General features: G+C 42.0%; 1 protein-coding gene across 4 annotated transcripts in view; it reads left to right on the plus strand.

Moving 5' to 3' along the window:
- The first annotated feature begins 11,756 nt into the window (after nucleotides 1-11,756).
- LOC132870997 (gastrula zinc finger protein XlCGF26.1-like) overlaps nucleotides 11,757-20,499 on the plus strand; it is a 109,069-nt gene continuing 100,326 nt past the window's right edge. For 3 of the 4 annotated variants that reach the window (XM_060905112.1, XM_060905114.1, XM_060905116.1), the window contains exon 1: nucleotides 11,757-11,872. The gene's annotated coding sequence lies outside the window, so the exon portion shown is untranslated. Of the gene's footprint in view, nucleotides 12,775-20,499 lie in introns of all 4 variants that reach the window. The other variant, XM_060905111.1, reaches the window with a different exon arrangement.

The following is a 20,499-nucleotide window of genomic DNA, read 5'->3' on the forward strand; positions in this document are numbered from 1 at the left end:
ATCTTCATGAGGGACCAGTTCTGGGCCCCCCCTCATGCCTGGGCCCGGGACAAAATACCCGGTTGTCCCCCCCTGTCGACGGCCCTGGGTAGAGGAATAACTCTGCGATGTGCAGGTCTAATGGAATTTGGGGGTGGAAAGCGAGGACCTGGTGAGGTGAAGGCCTGGCATCAAACCCATGACCTGGTGGATGGGCTACCATTTAACCTGTTGAGCTAAAGATCCTCTCATGAAATACAGAAATGCTTGAAAGTTTGTTAACCCATTAGAATTTTCTATATTTCTGCATAAATATGACCTAAAACTTCATCAGATTTTCACACAAGTTCTAAAAGTAGATAAAGAGAACCCAGTTAAACAAATGAGACAAAAGTATTATACTTGGTCATTTATTTATTGAGGAAAATTATCCAATATTGCATATCTGTGAGTGGCAAAAGTATGTGACCCTCTAGAATTAGCAGTTAATTTGAAGGTGAAATTAGAGTCAGGTATTTTCAATCAATGGGATGACAATCAGGTGTGAGTGGGCACCCGGTTTTATTTAAAGAACAGGGATCTATCAAAGTCTGATCTTTACAACACATGTTTGTGGAAGTGTATCATGGCACGAACACAGGAGATTTCTGAGGACCTCAGAAAAAGCATTGTTGATGCTCATCAGGCTGGAAAAGGTTACAAAACCATCTCTAAAGAGTTTGGACTCCACCAATCCACAGTCAGACAGATTGTGCAGAAATGGAGGAAATTCAAGACCATTGTTACCCTCCCCAGGAGTGGTTGACCAACAAAGATCACTCCAAGAGCAAGGTGTGTAATAGTCGGCAAGGTCACAAAGGACCCCAGGATAACTTCTAAGCAACTGAAGGACTCTCTCACATCGGCTAATGTTAATGTTCATGAGTCCACTATCAGGAGAACACTGAACAACAATGGTGTGCATGGCAGGGTTGCAAGGAGAAAGCCACTGCTCTCCAAAAAGAACATTGCTGCTCGTCTGCAGTTTGCTAAAGATCATGTGGACAAGCCAGAAGTCTATTGGAAATATGTTTTGTGGACGGATGAGACCAAAATAGAACTTTTTGGTTTAAATGAGAAGTGGTATGTTTGGAGAAAGGAAAACACTGCATTCCAGCATGAGAACCTTGTAGGTACAGTGTGCTTATCAAATCAGTCTCATAAATTCATTAATTGGTCTCATAAATTAATTAATCATTAATTAGTGTATCTAATAGTTTATAGCTAAACTATTAAAATAAATCAAATCAGTCTCATGTAAAAAAGTATCAGTCTCATAAATTCATTAACAAAATGGGTGAAGGCAATGAGAGTTTTTTTCTTGATAGAGGTTGGCACTTCAGTGAATCTTGTAACGACAAACAGGACAGTTGATTCTAAAGACACCATTTATTGAAATAGCTGACAGGAATTAGCAAACTAATAATGATCAGATATAGCAACAATAGCAGCCAAGGAATAATTCAATATAAATGATAATTGAGGCACTAATGGTGATCAGAAGTAATAGAGTGAGTGGATGTTAAAATGTGATAGGGAAAATCACGTGTTTTTTTTTTTTTTTGTGTGTGTGGAATGCACGAGCCGTGCCAGGCCGCGCCTACAAGGAGAGCGCGCGGAAATTAAGACAAAGGAATCTGGAGTTTGACCTTGCCTCGGTTAAAAAGAGAGAGCATGCACAGTCTATCTAAACAGATAGTAAACAAAGTAAACCAACAACACACGGTCTAAGACCGACTTTCATGTGAATCAAAATGCATACATCTAAATAATAACTTAATTCAAATAACACTGTTCACAATGACTACAACCCCGATTCCAAAAAAGTTTGGACAAAGTACAAATTGTAAATAAAAACGGAATGCAATGATGTGGAAGTTTCAAAATTCCATATTTTATTCAGAATAGAACATAGATGACATATCAAATGTTTAAACTGAGAAAATGTATCATTTAAAGAGAAAAATTAGGTGATTTTAAATTTCATGACAACAACAACACATCTCAAAAAATTTGGGACAAGGCCATGTTTACCACTGTGAGACATCCCCTTTTCTCTTTACAACAGTCTGTAAACGTCTGGGGACTGAGGAGACAAGTTGCTCAAGTTTAGGGATAGGAATGTTAACCCATTCTTGTCTAACGTAGGATTCTAGTTGCTCAACTGTCTTTGGTCTTTTTTGTCGTATCTCCCGTTTTATAATGCTCCAAATGTTTTCTATGGGTGAAAGATCTGGACTGCAGGCTGGCCAGTTCAGTACCCAGACCCTTCTTCTACACAGCCGTGATGCTGTAATTGATGCAGTATGTGGTTTGGCATTGTCATGTTGGAAGATGCAAGGTCTTCCCTGAAAGAGACATTGTCTGGATGGGAGCATATGTTGCTCTAGAAGCTGGATATACCTTTCAGCATTGATGGTGTCTTTCCAGATGTGTAAGCTGCCCATGCCACACACACTAATGCAACCCCATACCATCAGAGATGCAGGCTTCTGAACTGAGCGCTGATAACAACTTGGGTCATCCTTCTCCTCTTTAGTCCGAATGACACGGTGTCCCTGATTTCCATAAAGAACTTCAAATTTTGATTCATCTGACCACAGAACAGTTTTCCACTTTGCCACAGTCCATTTTAAATGAGCCTTGGCCCAGAGAATATGTCTGCGCTTCTGGATCGTGTTTAGATACGGCTTCTTCTTTGAACTGTAGAGTTTTAGCTGGCAACGGCGGAAGGCATGGTGAATTGTGTTCACAGATAATGTTCTCTGGAAATATTCCTGAGCCCATTTTTTGATTTACAATACAGAAGCATGCCTGTATGTGATGCAGTGCCGTCTAAGGGCCCGAAGATCACAGGCACCCAGTATGGTTATCCGGCCTTGACCCTTACGCACAGAGATTCTTCCAGATTCTCTGAATCTTTTGATGACATTATGCACTGTAGATGATGATATGTTCAAACTCTTTGCAATTTTACACTGTCGAACTCCTTTCTGATATTGCTCCACTATTTGTCGGGGCAGAATTAGGGGGATTGGTGATCCTCTTCCCATCTTTACTTCTGAGAGCCGCTGCCACTCCAAGATGCTCTTTTTATACCCAGTCATGTTAATGACCTATTGCCAATTGACCTAATGAGTTGCAATTTGGTCCTCCAGCTGTTTCTTTTTTGTACCTTTAACTTTTCCAGCCTCTTATTGCCCCTGTCCCAACTTTTTTGAGATGTGTTGCTGTCATGAAATTTCAAACGAGCTAATATTTGGCATGAAATTTAAAAATGTCTCACTTTTGACATTTGATATGTTGTCTATGTTCTATTGTGAATACAATATCAGTTTTTGAGATTTGTAAATTATTGCATTCCATTTTTATTTACAATTTGTACATTGTCCCAACTTTTTTGGAATCGGGGTTGTAAGTGAGAAAAGGTTTTTTTCCGTGCATGCCTCCCAAACAGCTTGTTGGCATGTAGATGGTGCCTGATGGTTATTATGGAGACTTTGTGACCCCAAGCTACTACTCTTTGATGCAATTCTCTAACAGTGAGCTTTGGAGAACTTTTTCTTTCTCTTCCCATCATCCTCACTGTGCGTGGTGGCAAGATAAACTTGCATCCTCGTCCAGGCTTGTTTGGCACTGTTCCAGTTGTTTTAAACTTCTTGATGATTCCTCTGACTGTAGATATGGGCAGGTGTAGGCAAGTGGCTATTTTCTTGTAGCCATTGCCTGACTTATGAAGGTCGACACACATCTGCATTACTTGAATGGTGTGTTCTCTTGTCTTTCCCATGTTGAAGAGTGGATAAGAGAAATAGGGCTCTGAGTCACATCATGTTTATACCCCAGGGAAACAGGATGTGATGAATTACCAATTAAAGGTTCCTAGATACTCTGATCACCTTTATAAACTACAGTAGAAATGACAGAAATGCTTCAATTACATTTATTTTCTCGGAATTGTTATGGGTGCCAATAATTGTGGAACAGGTGATTTTATGAAAAATAATTATTTCTTAGTCAGGGATTTTTTTTAATTCACTTGAGTTAAGGGTTACATTTTTATACAATTTTCAGTGTGAGATTATGCTTCTGCAATTAAAAATTGAATTTATTTTCAGGCTTTTAACACATCTTAACTAGGGGTGCCAATAATTGTGGAGGGCGCTGTGTGTGTGTGTATATATATGAGACAGTATTCAGATTTTTACAGATGGATCAAAGGATTTACAAACAGATGCAATAGGTTCTGCAGTTGCTGTGCCCAGTTACCAGATGCAAATGAGTAAGAGAACTTCTGATTGTTTGAGCATATATACAGTGAAATTGTTTGCCATACTGTTAGCATTAGAATGGACTGATCAGATAGACTGCGAAAGAGATAATAAAGACTTTATCTCTTATCCTGTCATTGTCACTTTTCCAAAGGTACAATGAAATTGAAGGTGCTGTTGACTCATTATGAGTTATAGAAAGAAAAAAAGGGGAGAACAAATAAAGTATAAAAATAATTAGTAAAGTATACAGAGTTGCACTGGTAAAATGGTATAAACAGAATATAAACAGAAATCTATTGTATGTAGTTAGTTTTTTTTTTTTCTTTTTTATCAGACATCTAATTTTTGGGTTTGTTTACCTGACATGTTTCGACGTACAACTTCCGTCTTCCTCAGAGTGTCACCGGATGTTAATTGGTGACGCATCTTTTATCAGCTGCTGTTTCTGAAGGCGTGGCCTTCCTGTCTGGTTTGACAGGTCGGTCACGCCTTATACTGTCTGTTCGTCCCCTGCAAGATGTGACTCCAGGTATGGGAGAGCATGTATGCTCCCTCATCCCGGTTGATGGTCCTCGGGCTTCGCTTACGGATCTCTATGGCCTCCCTGATCCAGCGCTGATGTTTGTTATCTTCTGTGCGGATGACTCTGGCATTCCCCCAGTCCATAATGTGGTTTTCCCTTTTACAGTGATCTGTTATAGCTGACTTATAATTTTCCTGTTGTGCCTTTTCTTTTATTGTTCGGGTTTGTCTTGTAGCTGTCTCCTTTTCGCACTCTTTCTTATGTTCATGTTTTCTTGTGTTGAAACTCCTTCCTGTCTCCCCAATATAAGTTTTATTGCATAATTTACATGGAATCTCATATATGGTGTTGCATCTGTTGTCCGGATGTATTCTGTCTTTGGGATGAACCAGGATCTGACGGAGTGTTGTGTGTGTGGTTTGACAGGTGTGTTAACATTGTGTTTCCTCATTACTCTTTGAATGCGTTCAGTTATTCCCCTGATGTATGGTAATGTAACTACTCCCCTGTGTTCTTGTTTGTTAGTTTGTTTTTTCTCTTTCTTCTGTGTTTTGTTGTTCTTAACCTGTTCCGCCCCTTTGGATATTGCCCATTGTGGATATTGACATGCCTTCAGTGCGTGTTGTATATGTTGTTCCTCCTGTTCTTTGTCCTGTGGATCTGTAATTATTGCTGTGCGTTCATGTAATGTTCTAACTACGGATATTTTGTGCATTATGGGGTGTTCGGAAGTCCAGTTTAAATATTGGTCGGTATGTGTGGGTTTTCTGTGTACTTTTATTTTGATGTCCCCATCTTCTGTGTGTTGTATTTTTAAATCCAAAAATGCTATTGACTGCTCCGTTTCTTCTTCATGTGTGAATTTTATATTACCGGTATTGTCTATGGTGTTGAGATGGTCGGTGAGTTGTTGAGTGTGTCCCCTCTTTACTTTTTCCAATATGTCGTCCACATACCGTTTCCAGAGTGTTGGTCTGTATTCCGCTGGTATTGTAGTGAGTGCTTTCTGCTCCAGATCCTCCATGAAAAAGCCACACATGATGGCTGATAGTGGGTCTCCCATGGCAAAACCTTCCTTCTGTCTGTAGATTGTATTCCTGAACTGAAAGTATGTGGATGTGGCGATGAATTGAAGGAGCTGAGTGATGTCTTGTACGGTGAGGTTTGTGCGTTTCCTGAGCGTCCTGTCTGTTTTTAATTTTTCTTGTACTATCTGTATGGTGGCTTCCGTGGGTGTTCTGGTGAAAAGAGATATGACATCATGTGAAATGAAAACTTCATCTTGCTGCATTTTGATGTTTTTTAGTTCTTCTGCCAGATATTTTGAGTTTTTGCAGTGTTGGTCTGTGAGTCCTAGTAATGGTTTAATTATTTCGGTGAGTGCTTTTGATAAGTTGTATGTGACTGAACCAATGCTATCTACTATGGGGCGTAATGGTGTTCCTGGTTTGTGTATTTTTGGTGTACCGTAAATCCTGGGGATTATAAGGCGTGACCGACCTGTCAAACCAGACAGGAAGGCCACGCCTTCAGAAACAGCAGCTGATAAAAGATGCGTCACCAATTAACATCCGGTGACACTCTGAGGAAGACGGAAGTTGTACGTCGAAACATGTCAGGTAAACAAACCCAAAAATTAGATGTCTGATAAAAAAGAAAAAAAAAAAAACTAACTATATTTAATATAAGACATAATGAACATAATCGAAAGAATCTATTGTATGGTTCTATATGTACACGGATTGCATTGAAAATAGTATAAACAGAATTGTTTTGGTTCTGTATGTACAAAGATTGCACTGATAAGAAAAAAAAATTATCTATATATATTGCACAAATTGCACATTGGCCAAGAATAGTTATATTGCACATTTGAGTTTAAGGCCATGATTGCTTTGGGATAAAAACTGTTTTTAGGCGGTTTGTCCTGGTTTTCATTGCTCTGTATCTCTTGCCTGATGGCAAAAGCTGGAAGAGACCATGACTGGGGTGTGAGGAGCCTTTTGAAATGTCCATTGCTTTCCTGCGACATCTGGAGGTGTAAATCTGTTCCAGGGTGGGGAGGGTGCAGCCTATTGTTTTCTCTGCTGCCCTAACGACCCTGTGGAGCGCCTTCTTCTCTGAGGATGTGCAGCTGCTGTACCATACACACAGTCCGTTCGTGAGCACACTCTCTATGGAGCAGTGATAGAAGGCCCGGAGCAGATTTTGGGGGAGACAGTTCTTTCTGAGGATTCTCAGAAAGTACAGTCTCTGCTGCGCCTTCTTCAGCAGCTCATTGGTGTTGGCACTCCAGGTTAGGTCATTCTCCAGTTCAATGCAGAGAAACCTGAACACCGGGACCCTCTCCACACAGGCCCCGTTGATGATATGTGGCTGGATGTCAGCTTTGTTTTTCCTAAAGTCAATAACCAGCTCCTTTGTTTTGGTGGTATTGAGAAGCAGATTGTTGACTTTGCACCACTCTGACAGCCGCTCCACCTTGTCCCTGTATGCTAGCTCACCCTCTTCGCCCGAGATGAGTCTGACCATGGTCGTGTCATCTGTGAACTTGACAATCTTGTTGCTGAGGTGGGTGGAGACACAGTCATATGTGTAGAGGGTATAAAGGAGTGGACTAAGTAGACAACCCTGTGGCAAGCCGGTGTTCAGGATGAGAGCAGTGGAGGTATGGGAACCCAGCTTGACTCTCTGGGAGTGGCCTGACAGAAAGTCCAATATCCAGCTGCAGGTGAGTGGTGGAAGCCCAATGTCTGCCAGCTTGGACACCAGTCGATGTGGAAGGATGGTGTTAAACGCCAAGCTGAAGTCCACAAAGAGCATTCTGGCGTAGCTCCCCTGCTGCTCCAAGTGGGTCAGTGCAGCGTGAAGTGCTGTGAATACAGCATCCTCCGTGGATCTCTTTGCTTTATAAGCAAATTGAAGAGGGTCCAGCTCAGCAGGCAAGGATATGACTCCACACCAGTTTCTCAAAGCACTTCATGATGACAGGTTTAAGTGCCACTGGGCGGTAGTCATTCAGGATGTTGATGTTAGTTTTTTTTGGCAGTGGTTGTTTGTTTGTATGTGTTAGCCCTGCGATGACCTGGCAACTTGTCCAGGGTGTACCCTGCCTCTTGTCTATAGTTAGCTGGGATAGGCTCCAGCTTGCCTGCGCAACCCTGTATTGGATAAGTGGCTACAGATGCTGCCGCTTTATGAAATCTTGTTACAATCTTGTTAGCCCTCTTGTTACATATTAATATGTAGTGATTCCATGTCGGCACATACAAGGATTAAGACAGGTTCAACCAAAAGTCATCAAGATCTGCTTTATGAAATCCATCCATCCATTATCTGTAGCCACTTATCCAATACAGGGTCGCAGGCAAGCTGGAGCCTATCCCAGCTAACTATAGGCAAGAGGCAGGGTATACCCTGGATAAGTTGCCAGGTCATCAGAGGGCTAACACATACAAACAAACAACCATTCACACCTACAGTCAATTTAGAGCCACCAATTAGCCTAACCTGCATGTCTTTGTGGGAAACCGGAGCACCCAGAGGAAACCCACTCAGAGACGGAGAGAACACGCAAACTCCACACAAAAAGGCCTTCGTTGACCGCTGGGCTTGAACCCAGAACCTTCTTGCTGTGAGGCGACAGTGCTAACCACTACACCACCGTGCTGCCGCTTTATGAAATCTTGTTTACCGATTCAGGAATGGTTAATCAAGGGGAAAATATCACATTCATTTGAGTCCCAGCACATTCAGGCATCCAGAGGAACAAGAGAGTGGACAAACTAGCAAAAGAAGCAATCAAAAAGAAACTGTTGAAGTTGGCATCAAATTATCAAAATCAGAGGGGAAAAGCACAGTGAGGAGAAAGGTAAACCAAGATTGGCAACAGTTATGGGATAATGAAACAAAAGGGAGACATTTGCACTTAATCCAAAACAAAGTGTGTATGTTGAGAAGTCTGGGATCAAACCGGAAAGAGCAAATAATAATAATAATAAGCAGGCTCCCCGCTTATAAAAATAAATGGTTATTTGCATTTTTAAGAACAACTGGACTGGAAAGACAGCTTGAATATGATGTGATAAGGACATAGAAAATAATCTATAGATGGCAGTAATGCAACGTTGTGGATGTCAGCTGCTGTAAAACCTCAAAGAAGAAGAAAAAGAAGTTGGAGACTTTGTGGGCCACTGTAGTAGGCTGTGGGCATTCGTGGGAAGTGGAATCCATTCTGGATTCTGGTGCAGATGTAACAAGGCTCCCCCCTGGAGGTGCTCAGATTCTGTAATTTTTATTTTCCTTTAGCGAATTCTAAAGGAAAATATCAGGACATCTGTCCACCTTCTCAAGAGAAGGTGGGTCGTGCAGCAAGACAAAGACCCTAAGCACACAAGTCGTTCTACCAAAGAATAGTTAAAGAAGAACAAAGTTAATTTTTTGGAATGGCCAAATCAAAGTCCTGACCTTAATCCAAACGAAATTTTGTGGAAGGACCTGAAGCGGGCAGTTCATGTGAGGAAATCCACCAACATCCCAGAGTTGAAGCTGTTCTGTATGGAGGAATGGGCTAAAATTCCTCCAAGCCGGTGTGCAGGACTGATCAACAGTTACCGGAAATGTTCAGTTGCAGTTATTGCTGCACAAGGGGGTCACACCAGATACTGAAAGCAAAGGTTCACATACTTTTGCCACTCACAGATATGTAATATTGGATCATTTTCCTCAAAAAATAAGTGACCAAGTATAATATTTTTGTCTCATTTGTTTTACTGGGTTGTCTTTATCTACTTTTAGGACTTGTGTGAAAATCTGATGTTGTTGGGGCGTCGTGGCTCGGGTGGCTAAGGCGCCGTGCTGTGGATCCGGGGACCCGGGTTCGATTCCGACCCGGGGTCATTTCCTGGTCTCTCCCTATCTCTTTCTCCTGCTCATTTCCTGTCCTGTCTCTACACTGTCCTATCCAATAAAGGTGAAAAAAAGCCCCCAAAAAAACCATCTTTAAAAAAAAAATGAAAATCTGTTGTTGTTGGTGATATTTATGCAGAAATATAGAAAATTCTGAAGGGTTCACAAACTTTCAAGCACCACTGTATTCTGTGGAACAATGATGGTACAACATATATCTTTAACAGAAAAAAAAACCCTAAAATTTTGTGCACAAGGTTTCATTTATTTTGGTTTTTCTGAAGTGAACTGCTGAACCTGATGCAGCCTTCAGCCAAGCCATGTTTGGTTGACTTGGCTAGAATTGTAGCAGTTCAGTGGCCAGTTCCTTTCTGTGCACTCATGCACACCTATGGGCAGTTTAGAGTAACTAGTTAACCTAATTGCATGTCTTTGGAGGAAACCAGAGCACCCAGGGGAGACCCACACAGAGAGAGCATGTGAACTCCACACAGTAAGGCCCTTCCCACCAACCACTGGGCTTGAACCCAGAACTTTCTTGGTGTGTGGCAACAGCACTAACCACCAAAATGCCTTAAAATTATACCTACAGGATAATAACTATACATCCAGCATCCCTTATTTTTGATGAAATATCACCTTGGACAGACACTTTTTGTAGACGTCAACAAGATTTTGACAGAAAGCTGATTGGTGTAACAGAAAAGCATTCACCCTATCATCTGGCGATTGTGAGTTTAAATCCTGATGCTGTCACAAATCAAGAAGGGAGGGAGTGTCAACTGCAAGGAACACTAGTCAAATGTCTGTGAGCTCATACATATGACATATACATATTGCCACAGGCTTGCTCATTGGGGATAGATTAGGGATAAAATTAGCTCATGTTTTAAGTCATTCAAATTCTGTAAAGCTGCTTTGCGACAATGTTTATTGTTAAAAGCGCTATACAAATAAACTTGACTTGACATATGGAAGTAGGTAGACAGCAGGTGTGTTATGCTGCATGATAAGCAGTTCAAATATGGCCCTTTTCCACTACCCTTTTTCAGCTCACTTCAGCCCGACACGGCTCGCGTTTTGACTACCTCAGAGCAGCATGACTCAGCTCACTTCAGCCCTGCTCAGCACCCAAAACTCGCATGGTTTTGGAGTGGGGCTGAAGCGAGCCAAACCGAGCCAAGTGGGGCTAGGGGCATGAGGAGACACTCCCCTGTGCACTGATTGGTGAGGAGGAGTGTCCTCACATGCTCACACACGCCCCGCGAGCACGCTGGGATCTGTAAACACCGTAAACCCGGAAGAAGAATTAGGAATTACGAGAATTTCTGAAGCCTTATGCGCCTCGCCTCATCTATACGCTCTTGCCAGTATCTGTTGGTGTTGTCGGGGACAACAAGCCACAGCACCAAGACCAGCAACACTAACGACTCCATGTCCTCCATGTTTATTGTTTACTATCCGGGTCGTGAGACTACCGCTTAAAAGATCACTGATGTCACTGTTTGCACCGCCTAATGACATCACGTGACGTCCACCCACTTTCGGTAACTCCACCCAATGTGTCCACCCACTTCCAGCCAGCACAGTTCAGCGTGGTTGTAGTTGAAATGCAACTCCAACAGCCCCACTCAGCTCGACTCAGCCCAACTCAGCACGGCACGGCTCAGCCCAACTCAGCCGCGTTGGTAATGGAAAAGCGGCAATAGATTCAGTCTGCTGGCTTTATGTGCCTCAAAAGAGTCTTCTTTGTTATTCCACCCACTTTGTGCAATGCACCAGTTCTACTGGAAGCAAACCAGTCCCAGAGAATTTTAGCTTCGAGCGGCCAAAAAAACAAAAAAAAAACAGCACAGACATGTTCAGAACAATCAAATGGGTCCAGGCATTTAACATTGCACTTTTTAAAATGACATTATAATTGTTATTAGTAGAAGTGTGTGAGGGTTGGGTTGGGATAGGCGTCCTCCACCCTGAAACTCCACTCCAGGCCAGGTGGTGGCGGTGACGCGTCCAGTAGCTGCTTCTCCAACCGCCAGTAAACACTGGAGAAGAAAAAGCTGATGCTCGTCTGAACCGCTTTAGCCCCTCGATTTATAAAAATAAAAGCACATTATTGTGTCTGGCTCTGAGGATTTAAACCCCTGAGGTAAGTTAAACTGAAGGTGTGCGGTCGAATCCCAAACACATGTCCACTTTACTGTTTTAGTGAACTACGGTCAGTCTGAAAAAATGCCGTGTGCACTCTAGATAGTGCACTATTTATCCACTCAGGAGAGAGTTGTAGTTTGGCTAACCTTTTTAATTATATGTTTAAAGTATTTAAATAATCTTCACTTCAAGTTAATTTCCACCGATTTATTTATTTATTTATTTATTGCTAATTTGCGACTTCCTCGCAATTCCAACTTTTTATTTCTCGGAATTCCGGCTTCATTTCTCACAGACTTTTTTCTCCTCTGTGTGTTGTTTGTTTATTAAGCCAGTCAGGCAGCGTTACCCCCTCTGCAGTATGTTAAGCCGAAAGCTTGAAACATTGAGAATGAAAATGAGTGAAATCTGAGGGGAGTATTTTAATCATGGTTTCCCGAACCGGGAGATCTTGTTACTGGAAGAACTTTTTTTTTAATCTTTATTACAAATAACAGCAACAAAATACAAATACAGTTATTAATACACACACAAACAACAAAGCAAGAGCCAGGGGGAGTTTTCAAATCAAAACATTAAATAATCAGCAAAAATGAGAAAATTTAGCAGCTTTCTTGTTTTTAGAGTTAGAGATGATTTTGATATACTGTTCAGTTTCCTTTTCGAAGGCTATAAATGAAGGTTTTGAGCGACTAAACTTGGCTTTATGAATATGGTATTTTCCTAAAATGATCAACAAATTTATTATATATAATTCTTAGTTTTTTTTTTTTTATTTTGTTGTTATGGAAACCAAACAGTACATATTTCCAACACAGAAAAATCAGAGTCAAGCTTGGCTGTAATGTACCGGGTTATTTCTGTCCAGAATGCGATGGTAAAGGGACGTTGCCAGAACAGGTGCGTTATTGTTTCCGTGTCCATCTCACACAATGAAGAGTCCACACAAATGTCTCTCTTTTAAGCATATAATGCTTGGCAGGATAGTATCTATGAATCAGTTTGAAAGACGCCTCCCTTACTTTGTTTGTAAAGAAGTATCTGTATGGGAGGTTCCACACACTGCTCCAGTTCAGGTCACCAACAAGACCAGTCCAGTACTGAACCACATAGGGGATAGTGATGATATCTGTCTGGAATAATGCATGGATATTGCAATTATTGTTCTTGGATGTGACAGAGAAGCATACATGATCCCCTGAGGTCAATATGGGGTCCAGAGATGGTAAGCAAATCGTTTTTTCAGCCACTCTTAGAAGGGTTAGGATACCAGAGGGAATGGCATCCATTATTGTTACTGGAAGAATCGCATGGTGACCGCTACCGTGTGACGTCAGGGGTCACGTGATTTATGTTTGCACCGCCATATTGGAAGACCAGAATGAGAGGCGCACACAAACGCACTTCACAGGGCCTCTCGTGTTGACTGAATACTGGAAGTTGTAGTCAGTACAATTTGTACTTCAAAATATTCCACACATTTTGAAGGTTTTTATCTTAGCATAATGTAAAAAGAAAGTGTTCATTATTAGCTGTGTGGAATATATTTTCACACAAGCCACAGTACTTGAAACTCAATATTTTCAAATTGTTAAAATTTAAACAGAGAAAATTAACGATATAGAATCAGCAACAATTTATTTATAATAATATAGCAAATAATAAAGGCCTATTATTTTTGTTGAGCATTCTCATGCTGCTGCTGATAAACATAAAAATAATTTAATCAGAAACACTTTTATTGCCAGGTATGTGGGGACACACGAGGAATTTGACTCCAGTTCACTTAGCTCTCATAGTACAAAACAGATAAAGCGTATACACAAAACAAACAAGCAAACAACAACAAAAATAGGTGCATAGTGCAAAGTAATCCAGGTAAGTCAAGTATGGAATAGTTAAATATAAAGTATACAGTGTGCACAGAATGACTGTATAAGTGTTCAGATATTTTACAAGTGATATTACTGATATATGAATCTGGATTTTATCTGTTCATCACAGAAAGGATTTCCCTTTTGGTGCAATATGGTGCATAGTGCAAAGATGAATAGTAAATTTAAATAAGTTTAAAAAAAAAAAATATATATATATATATATATATATATATATATATATATATATATATATATATATATAACAGTGAGCACAGAATGACAGTATGAGTGTGCAGATATTTTGCAAGTGGTATTACTGATATATGAATGTGGATTTTAGCTGTTCATCACAGAGACATCCTGAGGGAAGGAACTGTTCTTGTGTCTGGTTGTTTTAGCATACAGTGATCTATTTCGCCTCCCTGAGGGGAGAAGATTAAACAGATTGTGACCAGGGTGTGATGGGTCCGCAGAGATGTTACCTGCCCGTTTCCTGACTCTGGACAAGTATAAGTCTTGGATGGAGGGCAAGTTGACACCAATAATTTTCTCTGCAGTCCTTATTGTCCGTTGCAGTCTGTTTTTCTCCTGTTTGGTGACCGATCCAAACCAAACAGTGATGGAAGAGCAAAGAATAGACTGAATGATGGCAGAGTAGATTTGTCAGCAGCTCCGTAGGCAGGTTGAGCTTCCTGAGCTGGTGCAGAAAGTACAACCTCTGCTGAGCCTTTTTGATGATAGTGACTGTGTTTGTCTCCCACTTCAAGTCCTGAGAGATTGTGGAACCCAGAAACCTGAAGCTTTCAACGGCAGTCACAGTGTTGTTGGTGATGGGCAGCAGAGTGGGGGGGTTCCTCCTAAAGTCCACTGTCATCTCCACAGTTTTGAGCGTGTTCAGCTCCAGATTGTTCTGACCGCACCACCAGACCAGCCGTTCAACCTCCCGTCTGTATGCAGACTAGTCACCGTCCTGGATGAGGCCGATGACCGTTGTATCGTCTGCAAATTTCAGGAGTTTAACAGACGGGTCTCTTGAGGTGCAGTCGTTGGTATAAACGGAGAAGAGCAGTGGGGAGAGCACACACCCTTGGGGGGCGCCAGTCCTGACAGTCCGAGTGCTGGATATGATGCTTCCCATCCTCACCTGCTGCTTCCTGTCAGTCAGGAAGTTTGTAATCCACTGACAGGTGGAGGAGGGCACAGTGAGCTGGGTGAGCTTGGTGTGGAGGATGTCTGGAGCAATGGTATTGAATGCCGAACTGAAGTCCACAAACAGAATCCTGGCGTATGTCCCTGCAGAGTCAAGGTGTTGCAGGATGTAGTGCAGTCCCATATTGATTGCATCATCTGCTGACCTGTTTGCCTGGTAGGCAAACTGCAGGGGGTCCAGCAGGGGGTCTGTGATGTCCTTCAGGTGTGACAACACCAGTCTCTCGAAGGACTTCATGACTACAGATGTGAGAGCTACAGGCCTGTAGTCATTCAGTCCTGTGACAGAGACTCAGATTGTTTTGCAGGTCAAGGGACCCACAGGGCCTCTCCTGGGAAAAAACAGGGGCCCATTTCTACAATGGGGGGGCCCAGTGATTATCCTTCAGTTGACATTTCTACAATGGGGGGCCCAATGATTATCCTTTGGTTGAAGCGAACCTAGTGAGTGAAGCGAGCCCAATTAACAGCTGGGGCAGCCCAGGGGCTGTTTTTTTTTTTTTTTCTTCTCAATTCTGTTTTTTTTTTTTGTATTAGAAGCCATATGAAGCAATGTAGATGACAAAAATCAATGCTTCAACCAAATATATTGAGATTGTTTAATCAGTGGCAATATTTTGGAATTCAACCACAGGCCACTATATATCACATCTATATTATCTCCTCCTTGTAAATTATAATTTATTTTAACTTGTTTTCAGTTTGTTGTAGGTCTATAGTAGTAGTAGTAGTAGTCGTCACCAGTGGTAGTGGCAGTGGTGGTAGTAGCTGTTGTAGTAGTTGATGTTGCAGTAGTAGTTGTTGTAAATCTAGTATAACTACCTTGGGTATCAGTTTTTTCAGGTGAATGTACTCTCTTTCTGCTGAAGAATGACAAAATAGATGTATTTTTTCTTTTTTTCTTATCCATGTTTTCTTGTCTCTTTCGAATATTCGTACATAGACCGTAAGACGCCACCAAGCGAAAGACTTGGATCAGGTTTTACACACTTGGGACGCTACAAACGGGGCGGCGTAAATACACGAACAGGTCCGAAGTATATTCAATATGGCGGCGGTCAAAACAAATTCATCCGATACTGAAATCTGTTGAATATCCAGATAATTATGTTGGAAGTTGCATATTTGTGCAATATTTTCAATATTGAGACCATGAAGTCAAGTAATACCAGTCCCCCCAGGATTTTGTGGGCCTTTTTTGTGATTGTTGCGGGCTAAAATGTTTGATGTTGCGGGGTTTTTCCAAAAAATTGCGATGAAAGTTGCGGTGTTTTTTAGGTTTTTGTTGCGATTACATTGCGGGAGGAAGTGAAAGTTGTGAGAAATTGTGATTTTCTCTTTTTGTGATTAAAATTGAGTGATATGTTAAATATCAGTAATAACAGTAAAGTTATTTTTGAAAAACTATTGATTAAAAAACCAGACACTGAGAAATGGGCCTATAAACAACTTTACCAATATAAAAGATTACCAGGACTACAAAAATGCAGAAAAATAGGCTTTACTTATCCAAATGCACCTGTTGGTTCAAAAGTTAAAGTGCACAGAACCTCACAGCACAACATGAAGTTACCTTATAATATAAATGCCTCAGCTTTCATGTAAGAAAAAAAAACTATTAATACTAGTACTGTGGTGGCACGGTGGTGTAGTGGTTAGCGCTGTCGCCTCACAGCAAGAAGGTCCGGCGAGGGCCTTTCTGTGCGGAGTTTGCATGTTCTCCCCGTGTCCGCGTGGGTTTCTTCCTGGTGCTCCAGTTTCCCCCCACAGTCCAAAGACATGCAGATTAGGTTAACTGGTGACTCTAAATTGACCGTAGATGAGTGTGAGTGGTTGTCTGTATTAGCCCTGAGATGCCCTGGCGGCTTGTCCAGGGTGTACCCCGCCTTTCGCCCGTAGTCAGCTGGGATAGGTTCCAGCTCGCCTGCGACCCTGTAGAACAGGATAAAGTGGCTACAGATAATGGGATGAGATGAGACTAGTACTGTGTGCAGGCAGTCTCTCCTGAAGACTAAATTAAACAATAATTATAAACTAATAAGTGGCTCAGGCTTCATAGAAGAAAAAACAATTTGAACAGAATCTCACAGTATGATGCTGAAGCTGCCTAAACAATGGAAAATAAAATATCATTTTGGCAAAAATGTTGGCATCCATTAATTTCTTGTATTAAGTAAAAAAAAAAATAGTGCGCACAGTCCTTCACTATAAACATAACACACTTTCAGTAACAGAATTTAAGCCTACATAAACACTGACTCGCACATCATGCAATGTTGCCAGATACTGCTGATGTTTTCCAGCCCAAAACATGTTCAAAACCCGCCAAAATGCACTTAAAGGTCTGATGACATGTTTTTGACATCTTTGGCGATGTTTTATAACATAAAAAGTAATTCCCGATGATCTATATATTAATTCACGAAGGCGTCTATTTTACAAGTTATGATAAACGCAGCTATTTGGGTAAATTTGACGGGGCTGCAGCACCCAGGAGACGAAAGAGGAGGAGGGGCTATATGACGTCAGCGAAAGAATCTTCCTCCTCACTTACCAGTTTGTTGTTGATGCGAGAGGTGTTCAGTTTCATTATTATTATACATTATTATACATTTTATATATATATATATATATATATATATATATATATATATATATATATATATATATAATATTAATTAGTTATTATGCCTTCACGTTCTGTTGCCAGCTTTTGCTCCAAAACCCACAAGGATGGGGTAAGTTTATTCAAGTTTCCCAGAGATCCTGAGCTGCATGCAAAGTGGGTGAAGCAAGTCAGGAGCACTCGTGACAAGTGGGAGCCCTCACCAACATCCGTCTTGTGCTCTGAACACTTCGATTTGGATTGTTTTGACACCCTTCCCAGCTTAAAGGAATCTCTTGGGTGTTGTGTTTAGTTCAGCACAAACGTGTGCTGCTACCATCAGCAGTGCCTACAGTATTCCGGAGGGGGTCTACTAGTAGCTATGCCGGATCCAGCAGTTGCCTGGGACAAGGCGACTCCTCCAAAGACAGTCCAACTGTCAGAACATGTGTTGAGAAACGACATAAGATAAAGGTACGTAGAACTATAGAGTGCTCCGACATGATGCTAAAAATAGTAACCATGCGGTCTGCGCGGCCATCTTGGAAGTGACTCGCTCCAGAGCGCTCATAGAGTACACATCATAGAGTACACATTCATGATGATCATAAATGTAATCATAAAGTCGGCGTGATATCAGTCATGTATTTGCTTGTGAAAGCTTGTTTCTCAAAGCAAACATTGAGGGAAAGCTAACTTAGCCAGACAAGTAGGCTACAGATTGTCATTTGCTTACGCTGATGTAGGTTATCAAATATTTTGCTTCATTCAAGGATAAAACTAAGAAGCCATAAACTAGAAGACGTGCCTGCCAATATTATCCTAAATGTATCACGGCTCAGGCATAGTCGTAAGCTTACTATGTTAGCCGTTTGCATGCTCCATTAGGAACTATGTATTCAGTGTAGCATACAGCTTACATGATATAAGCAGTGTTTACACATGCAAGATAACAATACACAATATTAAAATATTGATTCCGTAACATTTTGAACAAATACAGGTTGACCTACCAATCCTTGTTATCCAGCCTTGTGGTGTTCAATACTGGGCTGTCTGCTGTCCATCTCGGAGTCGGAGTCGCTCTCAGATTGCACAGTAACAGGTTCAGACCTGTACGGTTGGATGCACCCGTGTTCGTCATCACTTGATTCTTCCGATCTATCCCACTCAACACAATTCTAGACTCCCAGAAGAGGAAGAGCTAGAGAGTTCACCGGCGTTTTCATGCGCTATTTCCATTGAGGAGACAGCCAGTGAACCGCAGCGTGTTCTTCCGCTGACGTCACAGCATGGCCGTGAGCTACGGACCCAGTTTTCTTGCGCTGTGCAATTAAAAGTTGGATATTCGCGTAACAACAGCTTCTTTTCACGTAATTATAACAGAAATCTAACATGTTTGCCATGTTTAGTTTATTTAAGAAATTGCATAGAGTCATGTTCGTGTCATCAGCCCTTTAAAACCGCCCAAGTGTGCGGGAAACCGCCCAATCTGGCAATACTGCGCACATGCTGCTTCTCTTGAACGAAAACACGGAAGTAAGGCGGAAGGTAGTTTGTCGACGCCACCTCAAGACGACACCACCGATTGGTCAAATTTGCGGGAAAGTTGCGGTGATTGGATATAATTGCAACACCGCCCTGAGTTCGCAGGGCGAACATTGAAAATTCGTTGAATTTGCTTTGAAGTTGCAAATCGCGAAATCCTGGAGGGTCTGTAATACGCCACGAAACGTTCCAAATAGGGTATAAAATGCTTGCGTCCATATTGGCCCCTGCCCCTCTCAACAATGCGTTCATTATTCGAAATAGTGCGTCTTAGATGCGGGCGCGCCAACAATCTGAGTCTCTGCTGTGATGGTGGTTTTCTTGGGAACCGGGATTATTGTGGAGCGTTTGAAGCATGAGGGGACTTCACACAGCTCCAGGAATCTATTGAAGATCTGGGTGAAGATGGGAGCCAGCTGATCAGCACAGACCTTCAGACAGGAGGGTAACACACCATCTGGGCCAGGTGCCTTCCTGATCTTCTGTCTGCGAAAAAGCTGATAAACATCCTCTTCACAGATCTTGAGTGCTGGTGTGGGGTCAGAGGTGAGAGGAGGCAGAATAGCAGGAGGTGTGAATGGGTCTTTAATGTCTGGGGGGGGGGAGAGGTGTGAATTTGTCGAATCTGGAGTAGAACACATTCAACTCGTCAGCCAGTTGATGGTTCATTGCAGTGTAGGGGGATGGTCTCCTGTAGTTAGTGATATTCTTCAGGCCTGTCCACACTGATGCCGGATCGTTGGCTGAAAGGCTGTTTTTGATCCTTTCAGCGTAGCTCCTCTTAGCTGATTTCACCTCTTTCGTCTGTGACTACGTTTACATGCACATCCAAATCGAGCTGCTGTCGGTAATCGAGCTGAAGGTCCCAGCAGGGTGCCAGAGAAATCCAATTCTACATGCACACAACTGAAATCAGGGTATTGTGTGAGGTGCATTGTGCACCCGAGCCACAGGTGGCGCAACACGCCCCATCGTGTTGGTACACTTCTGGTTGTCGTCATGAAGAAGAGCTATTCAAGAGTGTAAACAAAGTTATCAGTTCCGTGTTCTCCATTGCGTGTTTTTCTCCTGTCCATGAATTTTAATATATTCAACTCCTTAAGCTGAATGAGCATGAAGTCTGTCTCCTCATTGCTCCAGAAGTGCATGTTTCTGCTTGCCTGTAGCAGTGGGGGCGTGGTCAAGCGCCGGTCTGTGACGGGAGGGCGGAGCCAGGGAAGGTGAGTGGCAGAATAACTACACCTGACGGTAATTAACCTGTGTTTGTGTGTCTTCCCAGTAACCGCGCCCTATTTAAGGAGGCAGAGGGAGAGCAGAGGGGACAGCTCATCCTGGGACTAGAACACAGCGCACGCGTGTGTTTTTCTCTCAAGAATAAAAGTAGGC

Source organism: Neoarius graeffei, chromosome 22 (genome assembly GCF_027579695.1).
Source record: "Neoarius graeffei isolate fNeoGra1 chromosome 22, fNeoGra1.pri, whole genome shotgun sequence".
Lineage (NCBI taxonomy): Eukaryota > Metazoa > Chordata > Actinopteri > Siluriformes > Ariidae > Neoarius > Neoarius graeffei.